Source organism: Pleurodeles waltl, chromosome 12, assembly GCF_031143425.1.
Source record: "Pleurodeles waltl isolate 20211129_DDA chromosome 12, aPleWal1.hap1.20221129, whole genome shotgun sequence".
In the NCBI taxonomy this organism is placed as follows: domain Eukaryota; kingdom Metazoa; phylum Chordata; class Amphibia; order Caudata; family Salamandridae; genus Pleurodeles; species Pleurodeles waltl.
The window spans coordinates 533,438,209-533,466,056 of NC_090451.1; the positions used below are offsets into that span (position 1 = coordinate 533,438,209).

The 27,848-nt window shown below is 45.4% G+C and overlaps 1 protein-coding gene across 2 annotated transcripts in view; it reads left to right on the plus strand.

The window, feature by feature from the left end:
• The window catches only part of ST3GAL2 (ST3 beta-galactoside alpha-2,3-sialyltransferase 2), a 235,769-nt gene that overhangs the window by 52,456 nt on the left and 155,465 nt on the right, over positions 1-27,848 (plus strand). Inside the window, exon 1 of one of the 2 annotated variants that reach the window (XM_069217524.1) lies at positions 2,888-3,221. The exons of the other annotated variant lie outside the window; for it this stretch is intronic. The gene's annotated coding sequence lies outside the window, so the exon portion shown is untranslated. Of the gene's footprint in view, positions 1-2,887; positions 3,222-27,848 lie in introns of those variants that run through there. 2 annotated transcript variants of the gene reach the window in all.

The following is a 27,848-nucleotide window of genomic DNA, read 5'->3' on the forward strand; positions in this document are numbered from 1 at the left end:
CCTGCGCGTCTGTCGTCTGCTGGATTCCCCCTGGTAGCAGAGGTGTGAGCATTGAACTTAGTATTGGACCTAGAGACTAGATTTTCCTGATGTGGGACCTGCAAAGTACAGCCTGCACTCAAGGAGCGTGGCCCTTCATCGTGGGGCCACTACACGCATAAACGTTTGGTTCATAGTGAACGGCTTACTGGTTGCGGGACTCCACGTGGCCTGCTGTTGTCGAGTATGCTGCATTTCTCTCATGCGTCAACTGACTGTACGCTCATTGCGTGCGGTGTCTGTGTCACTGGTTGCAATCCTTGGCGGTGGGGGGCGTACCCGGAATAGCGCCATGTTTTACATCATGCAGTACCGGTGAACAGATGCCTGTGTGTGTGTGTGTATGTGCACAGTTTCTGTCTGGTGCAGCTTAAGTCATTGATCACCAGACTGTTGTGCCTTATTCCAGGGAGGTCCGGAACGAGAACTGATTGTGTTCAGAAGTGTTTGGTGCCCGATGACTCTAGTCGCACCAGGTGTGGTGTCTCATTCCAGTAAGCCAAGCATTGGTAACTTTTCATGTGCAGCGGCATTGTCTGGTGCGACTCCGTCATTGAGCACCAGAGATTGTGCCTCATTCCAGGGAGGCACTGCATTGGTAACTTGTTGTGTGTAAGCGGAACTGTCTGGTATGTATCAAGTCATTGCGCACCAGATGTTGGGCTCATCCGAGGGAGGCCTTGCATTGAGCACCTTGCATCTGTGTTCCGAAGCGTCTGGTGTGACTTGGATTATTGCGCACCAGACTTTGCGCCCATACCAGGAGGGCACGAAATTTGTTAAACTCTTTGTGTGCAACTAACTAGGACACCTGGGGTGGTCCATTTCATTCCTCCTCAGACATGATGCCTCCTGTTCTGTGCCAAATTGGTAACTATCTGTGAAGTAGAGTGTCTGGCTTGACTGGTTGCCACTGTGGACAGCGTGTCCCAAGGCTACCCTCTCAATGTGTGTTACAGACAGGGGCCTGCGCCGGAAGATCGGTAAGAAGACCTCTGTGTGAACTTCTCGAGTGGGGACCAAATCTCCATTTGCCGACTGTTGCCTCATCAACCATTCTCTCCTTCTTCCCCCGTACCTTTGCCCCAGAATCTTGACTAAGTGTAACTATGTCCACGAGCAGCCTAGTATCTAGGGAAAGGTTACTTATTTTCTAACTCTGAGGGAGGCGGGAATTGGAGGGTGGAGGAAGGTTTAGGTTCAAGAGGGGTCTGCGAACTAATTTACACCTCACCTGCCGGTTGTCAGAGGACCCCATTATGGTGCTGGAAGTGAGTGCATGTGGGCGAGCGTGGCTGACATTCCTGGCACTGCGTAACAGTGATTGAGTGTGTGTGGGTGTGTCTGGGCTTGATTTCTCTATGTGACCAGACTGCCATGCACGTTGCTTACTAATATGTTTGACACTGACGTATACTGGTGCGGCCTAGGCCACAGAGCTATTCAAAAGTGCTGTAGTGTCTGTATGTATACATTGCTGATATTGTTGGAAACCAGGATGCATCCTACAACTGTTTTACATTGAATTTGGGTGATCGTAGGGATGAGTCTCATGCTTCCAACACAGTAGTATCGCATGTGGGTGATGGGAGGGAAAGTATTACTTTTCTCATGTATACATACTTCTTAGTTCTTAAGAGTGTTGGGCCTTGTACTATTAGTGATATTTCTGAATGTGATGTATGCCCAGATTTACACGATGTTCATGTGGTATTAATTCATGTGTGTGTTGAATACAAACTTTAATTACATGCAGCTCGTGTGAAGGCTCATCTGTGATGCTCAGTGTACTTATTGTATAGTCATGCCTTGCTAGTGCTTTACACATTGCCTCTGTGATAAGTCAGACTGCTTTGTGCGAAGCTACCCAAGGGTGAGCGGAGCATATACAGTGAGTGTAATCACCCACCCCTGACAGGAGTGGTAGGTTCTCCCTGGCTGGGGTCTCGCCTCAGCCAACCAGAACGTGCCACCTCCAACAGTGCAGCTGTAGTAAAAACACATTCATATATTTGTTACTACAGTGCAAATGTCAAATACCAGATTATTACCACAGTACAGAGCAAATGACACTGCTTGCATTTAAGAGTTACTTTACACATGGAAGCAACTCTCCCCAGAGTGGAGGCCTCACCCATTTGATTTTTACCTTGCTGCACAAATTCAATCACTGCTTCCTGGTTTTGGCTTAATAGCTTGCTTCAAACTACGTAATTTAAAACTGTTTTGAAAGTGTATTTGTTTACCGAAAAAAAGTATTTAACCAAAACTAGGATGCAAAGGGTTAATTTTGTTTAGCAAAGTAAAATTACATTGAAGAGCCCCGATAGCATTTAGGAGAGTTGTTTTTCTTTGTAAAATCCTTGTAGCATGCAAACTGTGAGCCAGTAAACCGTGAATATTTTGCTGTATTATGGTGCTTGTAGTTAAGTTGTTCCTTTTTTATTGTAGTACTAAATGTGCGAGCCTGTAATTATAGCTGCTGTTGCCGTTAATAAGTGTAATTGTGCCGCATTTATGGTATGTGTGAAGTCATTCCATGAGGATGAAGGGGGTGTGCGCGTGTTACATATAAATTAACGGGAAGCAATGCTTCTGTGAGTCAAAAAGAGGAATGCAGCTGTCGTCTGTTGGGGGTTGCAGGTTGTGTTCAATGCGGGACGCGGGGAAGCTCGGTTTTCCGTGGTCTGGGCTGGGGAGGGACGCGGGAGGGGCCCAGGCTCTTTGGAGATCCTAGCTTTGATCTGTCGTTAGTCAGACTTCTCCAAGGATGAGCTCACTTCCCAGGGGATTGCCTGCCAGATGTGCAGCTGTCAGATGGGGGATTACAAGAGGGAGGCACATCTGTGCCGAACGGAACCCCTCGCTCCCCAGCTCTTGGGACAGGCGAATCTGGAGCAGGCTGATACCCCTCACCGCCCAGCCGGGCCCTGGAGACGGGCAGAAAGAACTGACTGAGCGTTCCCGCCCTCTCAGACGCAGCGAGGAGACTGGCAGATGAGGGCCGCCCTCACTTCTCAAGGATGATCAGGGGAGGCGGAACAGACCTTCACACACCAGCCCGTCTCAGCGCAGCCTGGGAGCCCTCACCTCAGCTGGGCTCAGGAAGCCGGCAGGCTGCGGCCCCCCGCACATTTCCTCTCACAAGCCGACCGACAGCCGCTAGCACCGAGATAAGCTTTGTAAGTAGCATCTTTGCACGCACACAACTTCGCCCTGCTTTCATTTTATCTGATTTTGTTTATGAAAAACATAACGGGTGCCGCCGGAGCCGAAGCATCTCGACATTTGAAGTCTGAGCACGACCTTAACCCACTGACAGAATGGTATTGAAATGTAATTGCGCTTACATAGCGCTTACTACCCCGTTGGACCATTCAAACGCTTTGTGGCGAGTAGCACACAACTCCAGAAACCAATTTTAGTAGTTAATCCATTGCTCACTGGTTACTGCGGATTACTGGTACTAGTTTTATGCTGTCAAGGACCATGTCCCATGCATTTACTCCTTTATTTGTAGAATATGTAATTAAAATGAGTTATCTATGACTATCAGTGGCGGCTATGCCTTCCTGCAGATGGCTGGTGGGGGGAATAGACCGGTTAGAGGAGGTTAAGCATTGTTAGGCAGCAGTGATGCGCTTTATACAGGAAGTTGTGATCAATGAAATGAGTTTTTGGACAAATTGCAGAAATCCAGTAATAGGGTGATCTTCAGGCTAGCCTGAGGAGGCAATACCCTGAGAGGAGTGAGGTGCGCGGAGGGTGGAATGTAAGAAGAGGGTCACTGGAGAGAAAGGAGATGAAAATAACCTATAGTTTTAGGAAGGAGCAGTTTTTGATACAGAGTTTTAGGAATATGAGTGTTTTTTTTTTTTTTTTTTTTTTTTTTTTTTTTTTTAGAGAGGATGTAATCCGAGGATGTACAATTATAGGTACAAACACGATTCTCCGCATGTGAGATTGTTTATTGAATAGCACGTCTTACTCCTATGTGGGACTCCTATCCTCACGGACAGTATGTTACACCGGGTGGGAGTTTAGGTGGAAGTGTGATGTCTGCTTTGCGCAAGTGTAAGAAATATTTCCTTCCCATGGGTGATGGCCACCGAGGTGCGCTTGTCATGGTTTGGGATGCTGGTGGTGTGATGGATGAGTGTTAGAAAGATTCATTTTTATATTTCGTGACATGCTGGCAGCACTAATTAGTTCTGCGGGTCCCTCTATTGTGTTGGTAGTTTTTCTTTACATTCTCAGTCCCATTTCCTATTATGGCAGGAGGTCATCCAGTCTGGTTTTACGCATGTGGGAAATGTCCCTTTTGCAGGGAAGGGTGACTGGGAATCGGAGATGAGCCCATTTAAACTCGATTACAGTGTCCTTTATATGACTGACATTATGAGGTGTCAGTTAAGGAGATTGGCCAAGATGCACTCTTATAAATATCCGTTTGCTCTAATGGATTGGTGGTGTTCAGGGTACGTGACTGTGGAACTTGCAGGGTGGACTACGTAGGAGTCCTCTTGTGACCAGCAGTGTGTGGGAGACCCCTCCAGTTTTCACTCAGTGGTTAGTTAGGTGGGCTGCAGACTGTATCTGTGCCTGCTTGCAAGATGATTCCACAGGACATTTTATACATCACGTGGCTGCCCTGCTGCAGGTGAGGAATCAGGTATTGAACTGCTCTGTGGTATCATACAGTGACACAGATTACCTCAGATTGAGACAGGGACGGCCATCGGAAAGACTAGTCAGAGAGGCCTGTGGGGGCAGAGACCAGCTCAACTACCACTTGGAAGTAAAGATGAAGCTAGAGCCCAAGTGCCTCATTAGGAGGGCTGCACATTTTGGCCTGGTGTACCCCGGATCCCCTCCTGAATTATTCAGACCGGGGGCATAGTGATTCTGGAAAAATCTGCAAGTAATACTTAATTGCAGAATAATAAAAAATCGTTGCACACTACAACAATTAAAAGTATGTATCAGTAGTTAAAAACAATATTTTGACACAGCGCCCCTTATCATTAAAATAAACAGTTATACCCAAATAAGATTGAGTTGCAGGGTTGACGACATATCCTATATGACATGTGTGAGCTCCACAGGGTTAAAATACATATGGTCAAGCAGGGGTGTGAAATTTAGTAAAATATCTACTTGTCCCTGGGACAGGTTACTTCTTAAATCTACTTGTCTAGTAAAAAAAAAAAAAAAAACGACTTGTCTTTTTGGTGCCATGTAGTGCGGCAACAAATTATGGCAGCAATCTTAATATGTAAAAGCGCTGATAATTGCCTCCTCTCGGATTATGTCGGGGCTATTACTATAGTAGAGCTTGAATACTTGCAGTTTCAATCCCTACTGTAGCAATTCCTTATTTTGCCACCTTTCCACAGATCTACATACTGGGGCTGGAGGAAGCATTATACAATAGTTCCAGGGCTGAAATGCCTTTGAGTCTGCAAATCTATTAACTTGCATGTTTTAAGAATGTTCACCAACTCTTTTACAATCTTTTCCCATACTGAGGAAGGTTGGAAATGAATTCTTGACAGTGGCAGAAGAAGAGGTTGTTCCAGGATTGGGAAAAAAGTGGTTGGAGGGAAAGGGAACTTGTAAACGCTCAGTTTTTCACAAGAGCAGATCTACGCATGCATATTTACTTGTGCTAAAATACAGTTCACAAATATTTTCCAGGAGTACGATTTCCTGATCTACTTCTGTAAGTTCTTGTGAATTCATGAAATCCACTAATTGAAAGACCTTAACCATAGGTGCACTTTGTGACTTTCTTTAAAAATTGGGTCCCTAATTAGGTGTCTGCAGTCAACAAAGACTTTTTGTTTTTATTAAACTTATATTTCTCTCTCTCTCTATCAACTGCTTTTACTGTAAGTAATCCCATTCTGCTCTTCCAAAAGGAGACTATTGGCACACAAAGTAGTTTTGTTCAGTGCCAGGAACCACTGTGGCAATCAGTGGCGTAAAGAAATTGGCGGTCCCCCTGCAAAGAACATGGAGGGTCCCTCCCTCCAGACTCAAACAGGGCAGGTGGTGTGTTGAGGGGGCCTCTAGATGGGGGCTGAAGGGACTTTGTTACGCCACTGGTGGCAATGAGTGCTTTTTGAGACCAAAAAACTTTTTTCTTTTTGCCAGTGTTTATTACAGTGGTAAGGGTCTGGCAGCTCCCACAACAATAAAGTGTTAAAAAAGCTATGTCAAAACAAGACACACATTGACGAAACCAAAAGACTCACAAAAAAATGTGAGATCGGTTGACTTTGCCAGCGGTTGTTTGTTTTCATGCTTCCCATAATCTTGTTGAAAATGGTTACACTGATTTTCCATTCCATTTTTTTTTTTACTGGAACCACTGTCAGTAGTGAGTGTGACCTTAAAACGTTTATTTACATTGCCCACCCTAATAATGAAGGCTTTTAATTAATGAACCATAAATACAAGTTTGAACAGCCTTAATATATGGGCACACATATTCTCTCAACTGCAGACACTTCCCTTCTCTTTAAACTGGCAGCCAAAGGGTTTGTGCTGCAGGCGGTTGGGGCTACTTGTCCCAAGGACAAATTTAAACATGAAAACTTCTTTACCTTGACCCTAAACAATATGTCCCAGGCGATAGGGATTTCACATCCATGGGTCAAGAGATTAAAGCTATACCCCCAATCGATAAAGTGCACATTTTGCATAGGTTGTAATTAAATTGAAATCACCAGAGTAATTTCAAATAACAGCCACTATCACCAGTTTACTAGTAGATCGTAACCGCGAGGGTGTTCCTGTGAAGAGAGGCTTTCAAAATGTGCCATAGAATAAAAGGCAATGCGAGTGTTCAAGCATGATTCAAAAACCCAAAGAATGTAATGCCCTTGCAGGAAATAAGTATGGTTGTGGTACATGCTAAAATGTAATGGGAGAGAAAAAGATTGAGGCCTCAAAAATATAAGAACATGATTTGCAAAAAATACAGTATTGACCAATCACTAAAGTGCAGAACAGTGCAGCTCATGTTCCATGCTCCACTGTGCTCAAATGACATGACAACTAGTGGCAAGCTCAGAAGGTAGTCTATAAAGCCAAAGGTTAAATCACACAGGGACACCGTGTTTATTAACTAGAGCATGGGTCTCCAACATTTTCTGTAGTGGAGCTACGTCTGATCAGTGAAAATCATTGTGAGCTACAGAAGGCTAAACAACTCACACATTATTACCAGACACCCATGTGCCAAACGTCCTTGACTTTATGCTTAATGTCTATAGAGCCATCAATGGTTTGAATAAAATACTTTGACTAGGGGCATTATGACAGGGCTGCCATATGTGCCAGTTAGAGCTTGGTCTTTGGGGATGTATGAACATGTGCGCATATGAATAGGATACATGTGTATGGGTAACTGAGAGCTTGTCATATGTTGTGAAGCAGGACATACCTTTCGCCATATGAGGCGCCATTACATGTATAACACAAACATACTACTTTTTTTTAAACTGGAAATATTTAAAGTACAAAAATGTTCAGAATGTGGAACATTTTTCTGCAATCTAAATTTCTCCCATGGCTGTATTTTTCAGTTATAAATATGGCACACTGTTACTACTGGCCACCTAGAACAAGAGGCCTGCTGTTTGTAAATGCAACACTTTGGAAAAACATGAGAAAATTCAAATGAAAAGTTACCTTAAATACAAGGTAACTTTTCATTTTAATTTTCTCTGATTTAAAAGCATTGAGAAACATCATTTTGTTCTCAAATCCAGTATTGAGTTGACAAGGCCTTTTATTTAAGCTTTAAGTACCTCAGTGCTTCACCTCTGTGCCCTGGGTCATAAATCTGACTCCAGCACTGCTCATTATCAGGCACTGCTATCTGCAGCCTGATGATGATAATGTAAAAATAAACACAGCTTTCCCTTCACTTTAAAAGGGAAATTGTGGCCCTGTGCTTGTTTCAAAATGAACTCCATACTATGAATTACTCTGAAGGGGTCTGTGAGCTACTGGTATCTCACAATCAACTGGTTGGAAACATCTGATCTAGAGTGTAGTATAATGCCCCTTCTATTCTGGGATCCATACTCCTTAAATAACTAGTCCGCTTTTAAAGCGTTTGAAAAAATAAAAATAAAAATAAAACCAAAAGTTAAAACACACTAAAGTGCATTGTTTAAGGGGGTGAACAGCCCTTTCATGTGCAATAGAAATGTTGTGACTCTAGAGGTAAGCTGTATGTTGTGCCTGTTCAGAAGTGCCATCACAGCTGGGCAACAGGATCTAATTTGTGAAGCTCTCGGAGAGGGACATATCAGTTTCTTTCTCTTAGTAGTGACCGCCAGGCAGATGCAAAAAAATGTAGAACACTTTTTTTCACCAGGCCACATAAATGATAGTGGGGATCCGGCCAAGTTTGCTTCCAGGCTGGCACCAAGTCTATAGATGGAAAAGCTCCCATGTGAAATAGCAGAAGAGAATGTTGGACAGAGCCTGTAATATGAGTTGTTAGGTAAGGTTGAGGGCTCCAAGTGGTGTAAGAAGGGAGAACTGACCATCCATGACGTTGTCTGGCCAACTCTGCTTTGTCTAGCGACCAGGTGTACAGTTTAAATGCCTTATTAGCGTTTTTTTTTTTTTAAATGCCAAAAAATCGATATTTGATTGTGTAGGTTCAAATTAGTCAAAGCTTGATTAAGTGCAGTTGGCTAGGTACACCTATCACTAGGCTGAGACCCCCATTCCAGCCAGCATAGAGCAGCCAGCGTGTCCGCTGGAGCGGCTCTCAACTTTCAACATAATTTTATTATTGACCCCCACCTCACCAGTACTTGGTGGGAAAAAAACAGTCTCACCTGGGCTTGCGAGATGTACATCTGGGGATGAAATATGTGTTTAAACAGGACTGATTGGAGCTGGTTAAGCAAGGGGGCATCTTGCCCTTTTAATAGCTTAAAGCCTTAGATGAGTGAGGGAAGAAATTTCGCTCTGATAACCTGCAATAAGTAGTGCTGCGATGTGCTTACTAGCTTTTTATGTAGTTGTAAGAAAGCAAGTTGTAGTTTATGGGCCAGACCTCTCCTTTGCAATAGATGCTCTTTATATGATAATCTTGCATCCAGCAGAACTCACAAATATTTGTAGTGTTGGGCCAACTTCACCGGCTTACCAGCAGCATTCCACTTGAACTTAATGTGACTAGCATTTGACTTAGCTGAAAAGCAAATCACTTTTGTTTGATCAAGATTAGGTTCAAGGTCCAGCATTGCCATGTAGTCCATCAGTTTGGAGACTGGGTGCTGGAGACCCAACAGCGTCTGGCTGAGCAGCACAATATCATCCACATATTGTAAGCATCACACTAGTTTGTTTGTTAATTTGGGTGAGTCGCTTACCACTTGTGCTAGTTGAGAATCTAGGTCCGCCGTGCAGATGTTAGATAGGGTAAGCGTGAGCATACAGCCCTGCTTTAAACCAATGCACGCTGAGATCTTCCTGGTGATTCTGTCGCCATTATCTATCTTTACTTGCAGCCACGTGCCTGGGTGCACCTTGATCATTGTGTTAAAGCTTGCTTTGTTGGAGTTCCCAATGCACGCTGAGATCTTCCTGGTGATTCTGTCGCCATTATCTATCTTTACTTGCAGCCACGTGCCTGGGTGCACCTTGATCATTGTGTTAAAGCTTGCTTTGTTGGAGTTCCCAATGCACGCCGAGATCTTCCTGGTGATTCTGTCGCCATTATCTATCTTTACTTGCAGCCACGTGCCTGGGTGCACCTTGATCATTGTGTTAAAGCTTGCTTTGTTGGAGTTCCCAATGCACGCTGAGATCTTCCTGGTGATTCTGTCGCCATTATCTATCTTTACTTGCAGCCACGTGCCTGGGTGCACCTTGATCATTGTGTTAAAGCTTGCTTTGTTGGAGTTCCCAATGCACGCTGAGATCTTCCTGGTGATTCTGTCGCCATTATCTATCTTTACTTGCAGCCACGTGCCTGGGTGCACCTTGATCATTGTGTTAAAGCTTGCTTTGTTGGAGTTCCCAATGCACGCTGAGATCTTCCTGGTGATTCTGTCGCCATTATCTATCTTTACTTGCAGCCACGTGCCTGGGTGCACCTTGATCATTGTGTTAAAGCTTGCTTTGTTGGAGTTCCCAATGCACGCTGAGATCTTCCTGGTGATTCTGTCGCCATTATCTATCTTTACTTGCAGCCACGTGCCTGGGTGCACCTTGATCATTGTGTTAAAGCTTGCTTTGTTGGAGTTCCCAATGCACGCTGAGATCTTCCTGGTGATTCTGTCGCCATTATCTATCTTTACTTGCAGCCACGTGCCTGGGTGCACCTTGATCATTGTGTTAAAGCTTGCTTTGTTGGAGTTCCCAATGCACGCTGAGATCTTCCTGGTGATTCTGTCGCCATTATCTATCTTTACTTGCAGCCACGTGCCTGGGTGCACCTTGATCATTGTGTTAAAGCTTGCTTTGTTGGAGTTCCCAATGCACGCTGAGATCTTCCTGGTGATTCTGTCGCCATTATCTATCTTTACTTGCAGCCACGTGCCTGGGTGCACCTTGATCATTGTGTTAAAGCTTGCTTTGTTGGAGTTCCCAATGCACGCTGAGATCTTCCTGGTGATTGTGTCGCCATTATCTATCTTTACTTGCAGCCACGTGCCTGGGTGCACCTTGATCATTGTGTTAAAGCTTGCTTTGTTGGAGTTCCCAATGCACGCTGAGATCTTCCTGGTGATTCTGTCGCCATTATCTATCTTTACTTGCAGCCACGTGCCTGGGTGCACCTTGATCATTGTGTTAAAGCTTGCTTTGTTGGAGTTCCCAATGCACGCTGAGATCTTCCTGGTGATTGTGTCGCCATTATCTATCTTTACTTGCAGCCACGTGCCTGGGTGCACCTTGATCATTGTGTTAAAGCTTGCTTTGTTGGAGTTCCCCCAAAGCTGCTTAAGTCCGGAGTGTTTCCTTTTAGCTTTTTCCTGCAAGGAGGGAGAATGCAAGAAGATTAGTTGTAGTGTTCATTCCAGGCACATATCCAGTCAGTGTTTTTGGAATAATGTTGGCTACGGAGGCCTAAACTTCCAGGTCTGTAAATAAGTTGGAGGCGAAATTCTTGGCTTCCACATCTATCAAGGCAGTTAATTTGTAATTAGCCGGATCGGGCCTTGAGGTGGATTTGAAGATGGGATACAGGATACTGCCTCCCCACAATGTTGGTATGGCATTGGGTGGTAAGGGCCTTATTAAACAGCGAGGTATAGAACGAGGCGCAGAATATTGATCCTGTATAAATAAGCTGTTATGAAGTCCATTCAGGCCGGGCCCCGTCTGATGACAATTTCTTGAGAGTGAGCCGCTCTTGTGAAACGGGCAGTCATTGGGCATCTGAAGAGGTTGGCAACGGACATGCCACAAGAATATGTTCTGTATTTATAGAGGCGGACGACATTGCCTTTGCTGTCTGATCTCCTGAGAATGCTGCCGCTATATGGGCTGACCAGTCTGCTTTCGAAATACCTGTGTCATGATGGCGAAATCTCCCATTTGCAAGGGAATTAACTTCAGCCCAAAAAAGGTTGCTGTTTTTCATTTTACTTGCATAAAGCAGCTTTGACCATACTTGAGTCTGGTAAGAGTTCTTAGCTGACCAAACAGCCTTTTTATACTCTTGCCTTAAATATGCAGTTTGTTGCCTTGTCTATAGCCAGTCTGTGGATCAAGTTGCCGAAGCTTTCTAATTGCTCTGTTAAGTTTCCTCTTTTCCAGTCGGAGTGATTTTGAAAAGCAGGCTGCCCCCTTCCTTCGAGTTTTGCGAGATTTGGAGCAATTCCTTGAGAAGCACCCTATAAGCGCCACTGTAATAGTCTCCCAACTCAGTAAGGGCCCTTGTAATGGGCTCTTCTCGGCTACTAAATTAGATATGAAATGCATTATAGGCTCAATATCAGCTCCTTTCCAAACTAAGCACCTAAGATTGTAAGTGCTTGATGTCTTGAGTAAATAGTTTGTGTAGGGGGCTCTGGATGGATATAACTGCGAGTCTGCAAGTGGTCGCTCTCCCCTCTCTTACACTATAATGTGTAATCACTGGAAACAACTCTGAATCCACAAATGTATAGTCCATGATGGAGGAGGTGTTGTTCATAACCCTAGTAGAGGCCGCGGTTTGGTCCAGGGGAAGGTGGCCATTTAATGGTTAAAGATCCAAGCTTGCCAAGGTGCATTCCTTCCCAAACTGATCAAATTTGAGATAAGGTGAAATTGCCAGCTGGATTTTTGGAATGGCACCCATCAAAGGGAGTTGACTTTGATTAGTGTTGCTTTCCAGTAAATGCATATTAAAATCCCCCGACAGAACCAATCGTGCTTGGGGAAATGTGTGTTGTAAAATTTTTACTAGCGCTTGTAGGACTTCTAGCTTTCCCACTTTACCTTTCTGATTTGGATGAATATATACCTTACATACTAAGAGACTGAAATAACAATCTAGAGGTAATGTTGGCAGAGCTGAAATTGTAACACATTGTGCCCATGTTAAGCCCAAGTCAATTGGATCTTGCTGCCACAGCAGATATCGACATTCCGCCTGTAGCTCTACCGGTCCTAGAGGTTTTTGTTGCTTCTAGATGAAATGCCTTGAAGCTTATAATTCAAGTTGGCTTTTCTGACCAGATTTCCTTCAGCAATAAAAAGTCAAACATTTGTAGATAGGTAATGAAGTAGTCCACACCCACCTTACTAATAAGGCTGTTTACATTCCAGGAGCACAGTGATAAAGCACTGGGGCTATGGCTGCGTGGACTACGTTTATGCTACCACCCTGCCCCCTGATGCGACATGTGGATGAGTATAAAAAGAAGCTTGCCTCATGTAGTTAGGAGGTGCTGGGGCTGTGGTTTGTTGAATCCTGATATTCTGTGAAATGAAGGGTAATTGGTCAGTAGGGCCAATTGCTCCCTTTAGTTCCCCCGTGCTGAAGATGCCTCTCTTTGATAAATGATTCAGTTGTGGGTGGAGGAGGCTTGGTTAGAGCTCTGTAGCAGGTCTTAACAATTCAATACCCTATCTGGAAAAGCTGCAACAGTGTTGCCATACTGCTGTGGCAGTCCTTGGCTTTGACCAGGTGACGACTGTAATTTCACTTCCTGCTATGGCTGGATTGGGTTTAAATTGGACACATTCAATGTGGTCTGATTGAAGATTTTGAGGTTATATAAAGACCAGGCCAGTTTTAAGATGGCCGCCCAATTTAAAGTATTGCGTTTTTCTCAGGTCCTATAGTGCAGGATCATTCAGATCGTGACTAATTCTTGTTCCAAGCTATCTTCAACTAATTAAGGAGCCTTCTGACTAAACTGGCCAAAATTCCAGATAGATTGGGCTGTGTTTTGAGTTGTCTGTTCCCTTCCGGCGTTAGCCAATAGCTCTCAGTTGTGATTTGCTGTGGCCACCTGTTCTTGATGTCCTGCCAAGGCTTCTAAGCTTAAGGGGACACAGAGTGCAGATCTTGGTCATTAAAGCGGCTAGCACTGATCAGCGCACTTTGTGCATCATTGCTGCAACTGGAAAGAATCAAGATCCAAAAAGGCAATGGTTGTCTCACTTACAGAGCAAATCTGAAAGTTGGAGGAGAGAGTCTGAGATACCAAGAAGCGTTTGCACAGCTTTAACCATCGCTTTGTGGGGTTCCCTGAGCTGAGGGGGTTACGTGACAACCTCTGAATTGTTTCTGGAATGCTGGCTCAAACAGACCATAGATCCAAATGCACTATCCAAAGTGTTTGTGGGAGGGAGCGCTCACAGGTCTCTGACCACTAGGCCCCTGCCAGGCACCCCACCACAAACAATGATAGTGAAACTCCCGAACTAAAGAGACTGGGACACAATTCTGTGGATGGTGCGCGAATCAGGAGACCCGAAATATGATAACTTTGCCAAAAGCATCTTCCAGGACTACACACAGGAAGTCCCGTTACTCACCATTTTCAAACAGACACTGAGGGCCATGGAACTGCACTACACGCTCCTATTTCTTGCGAAATTGATGGTTCTGAGACCTCAGAGCTGGAGTCTTCGGTCCTGGCAACCGACGCCCTTCTACCCTGGGACCGTAGAGCTGGAGTCTTCGGTCCTGGCAACCAACGCCCTTCTACCCTGGGACCGTAGAGCTGGAGTCTTCGGTCCTGGCAACCGACGCCCTTCTACCCTGGGACGCAGAGCTGGAGTCTTCGGTCCTGGCAACCGACGCCCTTCTGCCCTGGGACCGTAGAGCTGGAGTCTTCGGTCCTGGCAACCAACGCCCTTCTACCCTGGGACCGTAGAGCTGGAGTCTTCGGTCCTGGCAACCGACGCCCTTCTACCCTGGGACGCAGAGCTGGAGTCTTCGGTCCTGACAACCGACACCCTTCTACCCTGGGACCGTAGAGCTGGAGTCTTAGGTCCTAGTTACTGAGCCCTTCTACCCTTTGGATAGGTTCTGTACTCTGATGTGTTGAAGGGGAGATGAGCGTGGTGCAAACCTTTTCTGACCGCTCCTCAGACCGTGTAGATAGTTGTATTAATTTGCATATAATGCATGGGAGCCTGCAATCCCTGTGGAACACTGCTTCTCTAATTTCCATATTACAGGCGACTTGTGACGTGTTTACTTGGCTGTGATAATAAATTATGTAACCACAACTCTCTGCCAGAGCAAGCAGCCAAGGTGAAAGCCGGGTCACGGAGCATCTTTACAGCTGTATTTTCAACTAGGAAAATAAAAAACGTACCAGGCTGTTTGTTTCCCCCTCACTTGGGATGTACATACTTTATTTAGTTTAATTTATATTTCTGAGATAAACTAAGATGACTGCCATGTATTCTTGCACACACTCAGCAGCCATATTTGAATGATTCTTCTTTTGGTTCAAGAAAAATTAATCAAAGGTGGCCACAACTGTAGTATGTGCATATATGGTGGCCATCTTATAGTGATTTTTGCAAAAGCGAGAGACGAATCATTTTAAGATGCAACCTATTATGCATGCAAACACAGCTGTCATCTTGGTGGGGGTAGGGGAAGGACGTTGATAAAGCTAAGACGTTTTATGGGACAGAACTATGGTCTTTGCCAATACTTGTGAGCTACATACACAGACCAAAAATTGCTTATTTTCAGTTTTTATGTGCAACTATCAATAAAAACGGAAAACTGTGAGTTTTCAAATAACACAGGGAGTTGGTCATAGGAATTTGTTTGAACACAGAGTATGCCAAACTAAACTGAAGTACTGAGCTAAGCAATGCAGGCCTTACCGAGAATGGGCAAAACATCCGCAAAACAGGGCCAGTTAACGAAATGTTTAATATTGGGACTACAAGTGCACGCAGCCCAAGCAGTGTTGGTCCTACTCTTGGTCCTATCGGAAGTCCTATTAAACTTAAAGTCCACCAGACTCAAAATCGGGTTGGCGCACCTTGAGTTTGGCAGACAGGATTCTCCATTGCTGTTGTAATATAGTGCCTGTCCATCAAACTTCAAATCGCCATCGAGGGCCACATAATGCAGATCCGTTCTGACCCGGCTCGTCATGGGATCAGTCCATCCTGAACCTCTGTCTTAACCGTCCATCCTGCGGCCTACTGCTTTTTTAGTTGGGAAATTTGAAATTTACACTTCGAATCTCACTGACTAAGGCCCTGGGGTTTTAACAGATGGCCTACTCACCTTGAAACACACTTGTGCCAGACGGGTGCCACAGGGACAAACCTAATTCAATGCTCTCATGGCTACTGTGAGACACAATCATTGAAAGAGCTACCAGAGTGTCCAAAATACTGGTTAAACGCCCACCGAGGACAGACTGAGTGACAACATTGGAAACGGAGGCGAACCATTTTTGGACAACCAAAGTTCGACTAGTCCAACAGTTTGACGAGGGAGAAGTACGAGGTAATACTTCTCCTACTCTGTCCTGCTTACCAAGGCTTTCTGACCCCTTGTTTCCTCTTATTCTGCAAAGAAGTTGAGGCTTCCTGTAAGAGAATGTACGGGGTAACGCGCTGCCTCTCCCTGATCGGGAGGAAACGGGGGCTAGCTAGGAACGGAAACTTCAATGCTGCAGCTTGGGTGAAACATGCCTGTGCAACATATTTGTCTGTCTGCTTAAAAATACAGATCTGTCTAGGAAGCGGTTTAGAAAGCAATGTACAGGATAATCATTTCTGTACAATTTTACTTACTCTTATATTTACATTGGCAATGGATGCCTGACTTGTCATGCCAATGAAAGCATATTTATTGTACAGTCGAGACCGGGGGATGGAAAAGTGATGTGTCAGGATGGGGTTCCGGGCATCACCGCTGAATCTTCCATCCGCCAATCTCCGGAGTGAGGAACTCGTGGCAGGACTTATTTTTAACATTACTAATGGCAAATGTGTGCCCTGAAGTTGTTGCTCACCGCACCGAGGTAATCTGTTCTGCTTCGGTTTAGCTATTTAATCTCCATTTAAACAGCACGAGGTGCACCATATGATTTTTTTTTTATGGCTTTGTTTATCACTAAACCAGGAGCAACATGCATAGATTAGTAGAAAAATTAACAGTTGCCTTTCCTGGGGCCTCGGTCATGTTAGGGGTGTCTGTGGTGGGGTTGGGGTGGGATGAAATGCTGAATAAAATCGATAAGATCACACCAAGCATGTGCAGTTGTAAACTAGTCCCCTCTCCGTAGGTCTCCTGATTGTACGCAAAGTGTCCCGCGGATGTAGGAGCTTATTGTTATTAAACTATTGCACCTTTATATGCCAGCACTTCGTTCTTTAAATGACAGGTGGCACTGATACCGGACAGTCCTGTTTTTTAACTTCAGAAGGATAAAATGTTTCTGCTTATTTGAAGTGCTGTAAATGGAAATGTAACAAAAATTGGCAAAGCCAATAGTTCTCAGCAATGCAGAAGTTACTGGCATCAATTTGGATGACTTTTGGACATGTTTTATAGCAGCACATCTGTTGAGAATGGCTGAAAGTCACAAAAGGCGCTGGCCACGTTATAGCAGGATAAGGAACATGCAGGGGTGGTAGACCGCGCGTGTGCTCTGTAGCCAAGACCTAAAATGAATGTGTCCTTGTGTAATGTAACTTGCTCATGCAAAGCACTTCAATACCCTCAGGTTGAGTTTGTGCTACAGAAAACTGCAAAAAAATAGATGTGGAGCTCATCACTGTGCCTGTGTAGCATGGCTGCCGACAGTGCAGTAGGGGCTGAGAGGAGACCGGAGATGGACAGAGGAAAGACTGACCACTTGTGAGGGAGGAGAGGAGTTGTTAAAAAAGTACAAATGGGGACTGGGTAAGAGGGAAAAGAAGCAACAAGGATGGGAGAGTGGGTGGAAGGAGAAAAGAAGCAACACAAATTGGGGGGATTTGGGTGGAAGGGGAAGGTAGCAACTGAAAACACAAACACAAACACAAGCACTCAGTACTCATGGAGTGCTTAAACACAAATAAAATAAAAAAGTAGCTCCAAAAACGGGACCAGTGGATGGGCACAAGTACTAGGTCCATGCTCCTGGGAGGGCCAAACACAAGATGAGGCATGACACATGCATGCCATGACAAATGAGAACGAAGGATATGAGAGCAACGTTAAAGGTAACAAATGGCAAGCTTATGGGCGGGCTGTAGCCCACGTGCTGTAAACAAAATGTCTTGTAGACTCTGCACAGAGAGACCTAAAATGCAGGTACTTGCTACCCCGGGCTACCTCTTGCTACTAGGTAATGCTGGTACACTTCCATTAAAGGCATTGCTTGAGGGCTGAGAAGTGCAGGTACTCCCCCTCTCAAATTAAAGACGTGTAGGTGCTTGGTACCCGACTGCACTTGCCTTTTTAAAGCCCTGCTTAGTCACTTAGTGCATTCTGTAGACTTAATGGCTTCATGACGTTTGAGCAGAGAGTATCTTAGTTGCAGACGTGCAAGGAGGCAGTTCCTGGACATTTATGTTGATGTCTTTGTGCAGCGGGAAGTTTTTATCACTGCCCTACATTTACTGTTTCGTTCCTTAGTCCAGTGGATGGCCCAGTAGAGTCCTTGGTACTGTTAAGTAGATGCTGCTGGAGGCTGCAAAACTGGCAGTGGCAGCGATGTCTCACTTCAGTGTATTCAAAGACTGCCTGGAGTGGCTGTTTGCCATTCTTGGGAGCATTGTGCAGGCGGTGTGCTGACTCAGATGAATGGAAGTGGTTAGGGTGCAGGCGAGAGGAAATATGCTGGGCAGGGGTGGAAGAGTTTGGTGTTGAGCTCAGATATGGTACATGTTCTCTTGTTTTCTTCAATCGCACCGAGCTGGTAGCTTTCCGTAGTCCATATATGGAGTGTTCCAGCGTTTGGGCTTGATGATGAAGAAGCCTCCATCACCTCTGCTTGGTTCTTGGCACCAGTGGAGGATTAGCACGCCAGTAAAGTGCTGATCGTGAGGGATAGTACTTGCTCAATGTTGTCCTGGGAGTGTTCGGAGGCAGACCCTTTCAGGAAAAGTACTTTGAAATTGATTCTAGGCTTAGTGTAAAGCCATACGAGGTGTAGGAGGCTGGGCTGGTTTGTAGTGAGTACCAAGGGGTACTTGCACCTTGCACCAGGCCCAGTTATCCCTTATTAGTGTATAGGGTGTCTAGCAGCTTAGGCTGATAGATAATGGTAGCTTAGCAAAGCAGCTCAGGCTGAACTAGGAGACGTGTGAAGCTACTACAGTACCACTTAGTGTCATATGCACAATATCATAAGAAAACACAATACACAGTTATACTAAAAATAAAGGTACTTTATTTTTATGACAATATGCCAAAGTATCTTAGAGTGTACCCTCAGTGAGAGGATAGGAAATATACACAAGATATATATACACAATAGCAAAAATATGCAGTATAGTCTTAGAAAACAGTGCAAACAATGTATAGTTACAATAGGATGCAATGGGGAAACATAGGGATAGGGGCAACACAAACCATATACTCCAGAAGTGGAATGCGAACCACGAATGGACCCCAAACCTATGTGACCTTGTAGAGGGTCGCTGGGACTATAAGAAAATAGTGAGAGTTAGCAAAATAACCCTCCCCAAGACCCTGAAAAGTGAGTGCAAAGTGCACTAAAGTTCCCCTAAGGACAAAATAGTTGTGTTAGAGGGAGAATGCAAGGAAAACACAAATCAGCAATGCAACAACGATGGATTCCTGACTGAGGGTACCTGTGGAACAAGGGGACCAAGTCCAAAAGTCACAAGCAGCTCGGAGGTGGGCAGATGCCCAAGAAATGCCAGCGGTTGGTGCAAAGAAGCTCTTACTAGGCTGAAGAACTGTGAATACTGCAGGAACGACAAGGGCTAGAGACTTCCCCTTTGGAGGATGGATCCCCCACGCCTTGGAGAGTCGTGCAGAAGTGTTTTCCCGCCGGATGGACGCCAACAAGCCTTGCTACACGCAAATCGTGCGTTTGGCGTTTTTGGACGCTGCTGGGGCCCAGGAGGGACCAGAAGGTCGCAAATTGGACCTGCAGAGAGAGGGGACGTCGAGCGAGACAAAGAGCCCTCACTGAAGCAGGTAGCACCCGGAGAAGTGCCAGAAACAGGCACTACGAGGATGCGTGAAACGGTGCTCGCCAAAGTTGCACAAAGGAGTCCCACGTCACCGGAGACCAACTTAGAAAGTCGTGCAATGCAGGTTAGAGTGCCGTGGACCCAGGCTTGGCTGTGCACGAAGGATTTCCGCCGGAAGTGCACAGGGGCCGGAGTAGCTTGCAAAGTCGCGGTTCCCAGCAATGCAGCCCAGCGAGGTGAGGCAAGGACTTACCTCCACCAAACTTGGGCTGAAGAGTCACTGGACTGTGGGGGTCACTTGGACGGTGTCGCTGGATTCGAGGGACCTCGCTCGTCGGGCTGAGAGGAGACCCAAGGGACCGGTAATGCAGCTTTTTGGTGCCTGCGGTTGCAGGGGGAAGATTCCGTCGACCCACGGGAGATTTCTTCGGAGCTTCTGGTGCAGAGAGGAGGCAGACTACCCCCACAGCATGCACAAGCAGGAAAACAGTCGAGAAGGCGGCAGGATCAGCGTTACAGAGTTGCAGTAGTCGTCTTTGCTACTATGTTGCAGGTTTGCAGGCTTCCTGCGCGGTCAGCGGTCGATTCCTTATCAGAAGGTGAAGAGGGAGATGCAGAGGAACTCGGCTGAGCTCATGCATTCGTTATCTAAAGTTTCCCCAGAGACGGAGACCCTAAATAGCCAGAAAAGAGGGTTTGGCTACCTAGGAGAGAGGAAAGGCTACTAACACCTGAAGGAGCCTATCACAAGGAGTCTCTGACGTCACCTGGTGGCACTGGCCACTCAGAGCAGTCCAGTGTGCCAGCAGCACCTCTGTTTCCAAGATGGCAGAGGTCTGGAGCACACTGGAAGAGCTCTGGACACCTCCCAGGGGAGGTGCAGGTCAGGGGAGTGGTCACTCCCCTTTCCTTTGTCCAGTTTCGCGCCAGAGCAGGGGCTAAGGGGTCCCTGAACCGGTGTAGACTGGCTTATGCAGAATTGGGCACATCTGTGCCCAACAAAGCATTTCCAGAGGCTGGGGGAGGCTACTCCTCCCCTGCCTTCACACCATTTTCCAAAGGGAGAGGGTGTCACACCCTCTCTCAGAGGAAGTTCTTTGTTCTGCCATCCTGGGCCAGGCCTGGCTGGACCCCAGGAGGGCAGCTGCCTGTCTGAGGGGTTGGCAGCAGCAGCAGCTGCAGAGAAACCCCAGGAAGGGCAGTCTGGCAGTACCAGGGTCTGTGCTACAGACCACTGGGATCATGGAATTGTACCAACAATGCCAGGATGGCATAGAGGGGGCAATTCCATGATCATAGACATGTTACATGGCCATATTTGGAGTTACCATGGTGAAGCTACATATAGGTAGTGACCTATATGTAGTGCACGCGTGTAATGGTGTCCCCGCACTCACAAAGTTCAGTGAATTGGCTCTGAACAATGTGGGGGCACCTTGGCTAGTGCCAGGGTGCCCTCACACTAAGTAACTTTGCACCTAACCTTTACCAGGTAAAGGTTAGACATATAGGTGACTTATAAGTTACTTAAGTGCAGTGAAAAATGGCTGTGAAATAACGTGGACGTTATTTCACTCAGGCTGCAGTGGCAGGCCTGTGTAAGAATTGTCAGAGCTCCCTATGGGTGGCAAAAGAAATGCTGCAGCCCATAGGGATCTCCTGGAACCCCAATACCCTGGGTACCTCAGTACCATATACTAGGGAATTATAAGGGTGTTCCAGTAAGCCAATGTAAATTGGTAAAAATGGTCACTAGCCTGTCAGTGACAATTTGGAAAGAAATGAGAGAGCATAACCACTGAGGTTCTGATTAGCAGAGCCTCAGTGAGACAGTTAGTCACTACACAGGTAACACATTCAGGCACACTTATGAGCACTGGGGCCCTGGGTTACCAGGGTCCCAGTGACACATACAACTAAAACAACATATATACAGTGAAAAATGGGGGTAACAGGTCCCAGTGACACATACAACTAAAACAACATATATACAGTGAAAAATGGGGGTAACATGCCAGGCAAGATGGTACTTTCCTACACGAGGCCTTTGAGATCGCTTGAGACAAGTAAGTGTTTTTTAGGCTGAAGATAAAGTGCCGGCACTTTTCGAGACTTCTGCTTCTGCAGCCTTGGTATGATGGGAGGACAACCCACAGCTTCAGAGCTGGAGTTGGGAGTGAGGGCTGGAGTTGCATCAAACCACTCCCAAGATATGTACTTCAGATTTAATTTGCCACATTTTCTTCAGAGTTTGACCCTGGGTGTAATTTATCTAGCTGATTGACGATGTGTGGTGGGCCAACAATTAGTATCTTTGATCCGGGCTCATGGACTACTAGATTTGATTGCCCCATCTCGTTTCTGTTACTTCCATGGTTTCCGAAAAGGCTGCTAAATGGGCTGGTAAGTCGTCGATTCTGGGAATGATTTGTATGGAGTTTGCATTGGAGTGGATGTGCAGGTAGGTTCTGTTGAAACTGTTCATAAGGGCTTTCATATAATTCATATTAAAAAGGGGATGGGTTAGAACGAGGCATGTGAGGGGACCTAAGGTGTGTGAACGAGATTTTCTGAGCCTTACTCGGGGTGCAGCAAGATAGGAATGACAAACCTTTGAGTCGTTCAAGAACTTCGCCACTGTCCAAAAGAAGTTGTGGCCCAAAATGTTAAGTACATCGGAGAGGTGTAATACAAATGGCATGAGGGAGCCAAGGTCTGATCTTTCGAACAAGTTGTTTTAAACAGTAGTGCCTGCAATCTCAGTACCGTAGCGTGGGTGAACACATGGAGGGTGCTTTACGCTTCAGTGGTAGTGAATCTGAGATGTGACTTCCTTTTTTTTAAAGGAGTTGATTTTTTTTCGTCGGAGATCTGGTTTGAGCATTAGTTCTTGGGGCCTGCCTTGTACAGTACAATCCTTTTTTTACGTGGATGGTGAGGAATAAGGACCCCGTCTACTTGGATACAGAACAGACAGCTGTTGATGAATGCTTTTAGAGTAGAACTGGATGTCTGCATAAAGCACAGTGGGGCAGAAGTCTTCGGATACTTTGCGGTGTCTGTGACAGTATTCAGATGAGCCCTTCATTAGTGGTAATGGGTGCAGAGTAATTTCCCTGATAGCTGTGCTGGTTTGGAAGGATGTGTTTGTATAGTGCTTCTCATCCTGAGGCTCCCAAAGGATGGGATCCGACCGGCTGGACCGAAACCTCAAACAAATGTAGGACTAAGAGTCACGTTTTTCGGGGTCTTTTCGAAATGTTAAATTTCGCCTTTCGGTGCTGTCTTTTTTTTATGGGAAGTTCATTCCAGAGCCGTGCCTGGTGGCTAGGGAAGCCCTTCCCATCCCAAACTTACCCTATGAATAATGGGTCGTGAAATCAAATTTTTGGTCCTGAATCTTGGATATCTGTTGGGCTGGTAGAGCTTCCCACCTGCCTGAAACATTTCTAACTGAGGATTGATGACCCCTTGTCCGTCCTTTGAACATGATTCGAGCCCTGACTGGGAGCCACTGCTTATCCCTCAAAGTGGTTATTGTGTCGGCTTTGGCTGTGTGTTGCTAAGCTTCTGTGTTTTTGGGAACGCTTTATGTGAAAAAGGTGGCGAGGTTCATGCCAAGTTCTTGTATTTGAGTAACGTATGAGAGGCGGTACAGCTGTTGGTAACTTCATCTGTCTTTCCAGAGAATTACTGTTGATGACTTTAGTTTTGGAGTTTAATGAGTGACTAGCTTTTCCAACAGAGATACGTTGAAGGGTAATGTATGGTACATGGCATGACTGCCAGTTTGTGTGCTTACGCATTATAAAGGCATGGTGATTGCATTGAGAAGTGGTGACTAAGACCAACACTGACTGATCATACGTATAGGTTGGGCAACTGGAATTATGCAGCTGTGGAGGACCGCATTAGGCCAGGATGTACACTGAGTGAAAAGCCAAGTGATGCTGCACAATACAGCACATTCCGGAGCACTGCTACTGGACTGTTTTATCATTTTGACACATTAATACTGTCTGGGCTAAAGTTACACCTCATTAGTACCTTTTTAAAACCTGAATAGAGCAATTAGTAACTGACAGGTTTCCAGTTAACCTTTGCACCATCTTAGTGCAGCATTACACGTGGCGCAGTTCATAGAAACGTTTAGTCTGTTTAAACTAGAAATATTTTATTTGTAGAAATTAGCACATTATGCAGTAAAGATTGGATTTTGTGTGTACTGTATTAAGTCCATTATAAGTCGGAAAAAACCAAGGCCACAGAGATTCATCACTCCAGTGGGACTACATACTCAAAAACACACATTTATAGGTCATTTTAGCTGTTGTGAAAGGCGATATATAACCCCTGTTGAGACGCCGAGGATAAGGAGAGGGTAAAGCAAAGAAGTGTGGGATGAGGGAGTTTGTTTAAGGATTCAATTGCAGGGAAACTCTCCCAGGGAAATGGGCCAAACAGACTGATTTAAATTAGCATATGGCGGATTGTTGGTGGAAGGGCATCTGGCTCCTGTGTGTGTAGGAAATTTGGAAGTGTCATGGATACTGGGATTGGAAGTTTGTAGAAGGCCTGGTCCGTCATTGGCAGCCTTTCCGTTTTTTTGTTGGTAGGCGTTTGCCTCTAAATGTTAAACAGTCCAGTGTGGGAAAATGTATTACCTTACCCAAGGAGGATTGGCGAAGTTGGGTAGATTGACTAAGAGGGTATTAGAGCACTTATTTCTGTTTCCCTCAAGGATATTCATAAGGGCCTTGTTGGTACTGAGATTAAAATTCGGGTGGATTTTGCGAATGTGATTCAAGATTTGCAACAACGTCTTGAGCTCCTTGTTGGACTTAAGAGACCGCCACATTTTCTGGTGGGTGGAGATGCAAAAGGAGTGACATGGATAGCTCGGTTGCTTAGGAGGATACAGGGAAATAGACTCTCACTGTTTGGCATAAGTGACCAGAGGTCCATCCAGTGCCAAATTGCATCTACGTCATTCTGGGACTCGAGGCATTTGTAATAGGTGAAAGATGGCTTTGTGGGAAATGATGCTGGCATGCTTCAGATGCAGAGGAGTCCATGGGGTTGTGCGATGTGGATACCAGCTGGCAACCAGAAAAGGTAGTGCGTCTGTGTCTTTGAACCAAGGGTTGCTGTGAATGCTAAGTTTGCCTTTTCTTCAGTGCATGTTGAGTTGCCCCATTAGGATTTACATGTGAATTGCAACACACCGTCCCCATCACGCACACATCATTTACTCACCACGCAGGAACACCCCCACACACTTAATCATGCAAGTCTTCTGAGAAAATCTCTAACTTCTCCCCGCTTGAGCTTTCCAGAGTTGTACGCAGCAGAGGTTTTTCAGCCTGCCACCAGTGAGACCCATTCCAGGTTGCAGAGGATGATGAACATCCTGGTGTGTGCAACATTTCAGAGAAAACATGAACGCCTCACAGCGCTGCTGAAAAGGCTTCAGAGGCAAGGGTGTTCACTGCATGTAAGTTAATGAAACGGAATTAACAGTTAATCGTGTATATTTTAGCCCGGAATATAGTCTTTGACACCTGAAGGTGAATGACATTCATGGTTCACCGCACCTCCGAGTTTTGGTCCAGTGCAAAATTTATTTGCCATGGTTTGGGGGGGGTTCATTAACAGGGTTGTTACCTGAACCCTTGCAAGACAAAATTAAGTTTAGGTTCCTTGGACTGATACAGCTGTAGGTTCTTCACGACATAAACATGCTTAAGGCAGATGCAACAAAGGCTTACGTCTGGTGGTCCCCGAGTAACGGAAGCAATTGTTCTTGAGAATGAACAGAATTTGAGCACAGACTGACTCTGCTAGTTGGGCCCTGAGCTCTGCTGCGCAGTGGAGCAATTGACTTTCCCTGAGATCGCTCCATTTCCGCGCAAATTTTTAAGGTTGCCCATTCTGTCATTGGGGATACAAAAGCCACTGTTCAGGATAATCGCACCTTATACTCTGCTACAGATTGAGAAATGTGTACACAAGCTACAGAATTGCTGTTCAAGGTAGAACATCCTTCGGAGCTGAAAACCCTGTTGCTGACCTCTCTGGAGATCCTAATCCATAAACTTTTGGCAAATGTAAGAAAATTTACTGCACTGAAGAGCCCACAGTTCTTTTGAGTCAAGGGCCACATCCCAAGCTCTCACAGTGGACGAGGTGATTCAAAGAACTGCTCAAGGTGAGTGTCAGTAAGTTGTGGTGACAGCGCACAGAAAGAACAAGTGGAGAGAAAGCCAGGTAAACAATCGCTCGCACAGCTGAGGGCAAGGAAAATGTGTAAGCGTTAATAAACAGTAGCAACAAAATGCCTGTCTGCTTAGGGAAACTCGACAGGGGCTACCGCATCGCCATATAAGAGTCTCACACGAAGCGGAGTGTGCAACTGGCACATGTCTGGGAGGATATGTTTAAGACTTCCGACACGTGTATGCTGTCTAATGGGATAAGTCCGAGTGACACCAATGGTTGGCCCCATTTTCGTCCATAAAACGTGGACTCCAGTCATCCCAGAGCCATGTAAAATAGAGAGGGAAAGATGGAAAATACCGAAACCCAGAGGACACATAGTACTCTGAAAATATATCTTCTAGTTCGGTACTGGTCAAAAGCTGACATGAGCGAGTGCAGTTATGCATGCTTTTTTAATGTCTGTCACTGACTGGGAAAGGGGCGCAAAGAACCATTGGGAACCACTGCCAGAAGAAGCACCAGAAACACTAGAATCTTATCTTATGTTCAGCGCCACTTAAATGGTTCAATTCAGCAACTACAGCATTTCTGTATAATTATGGATTTGCTGCACTTTCTATATAACCCATCATCATCTGCATAATTTACAGATTTTAACAAAAAAGTGTTTCTAGCTCAAACTGATCAAACGTTTTTAAAAAACGTTACGCACATATTGCCATGGAGTGGTGGTCCTTTTCTCACGCCGACGCAGGCCATCTTTCAGATGCTGATTGCTGTGTTTAGTTGTTAAACTGATATTAATAAGATGAAACCTTTCCCATACTGTCTTTAAATAACGTGTGAAACTCACTAAATAGTGAAGTAGTAGTGCTTCTAAGTGTGCCGTGTTACGCCACGTAATTCCAATGGCCATGCTTATGTTCAAAAAGTTGAAGTGAAAGAGGACATCCTTTGCAGCACTGGTTGAAGTGGGTGGGATCTATTGGGATCAACTCAACCAATCTTTTATTTACTTTTACACTAACAGTTCTCGTAGTTTGTTACCTTGGCCCCAAATTTGCTGATCCGACCTCATTACACTTATCATAAATCCCAAACTTTTTGTGCACTTAAACTTCTGCTTTACAGAAGAACACCGCTTCAGCAGAACTGCCCACTAGCAACACATACAACATCTGTGAATTCACGCCTTGCTCACCCACCAGATCCCAGGGCTCAGGAAGGTGACAAATGAGTACATCTCAAAAGAGGGGCATTGAGCATGAAGGGACAACTGAAGTAGCGTCGGAGTCAACAGGGCAGCCTTTGAAATGGGTCAACTAGGCTCACACTTGGGACATCATCATTAAGAGGGCTGCACTGACGTATGACCTGATACCCGCACACATGTAGGGGGGGTTTGGTCAGGCACAGCCATGGCAGGATTCAAATTTGCCCATGCTGTTCCCCATTTCACCCAGAAATCGACCCTCATAGGTGGTATTGATGTCTTATATTCATGGTTTTAGCAAGGAATGTTCTTTTCTGACATCACTTAGGTAGACATCCCCAGATCATACTCACCCTTGCCCATAAAGGTGGGTGAGCCCTTAAAAGCTCAAGCCTGACTCAAGCCAGATGCCCGGCTCGGACTCTGCTCAGGGATCCTCATAGACCCTCAAGCCCAACACGATCCGAGCCCAGCCCCTACCCCTGAATCAAGAAACTATAAATACGGATGCATTTTCTATTGTCCTCTTTTACCAATTTACACTGCACTGTGTTGGTGTGTTTTTTTTTTTTTACTTGTAACAACTTGTTGGTTTTCACAAGTAGTGAAACTCAGCATTGTTGCAACTCTACAAGCACCAGCATATCTGTCTAAAAGACAGTGTACCCTTGTTTATTTTTTTGTTTTGGTTTTTTTAAGTTGTAAGAGAATGCGGTGGGTGGATGTGGTGTTAATGGTTAGCACTGTCGACCTTAGACGTGGGGAA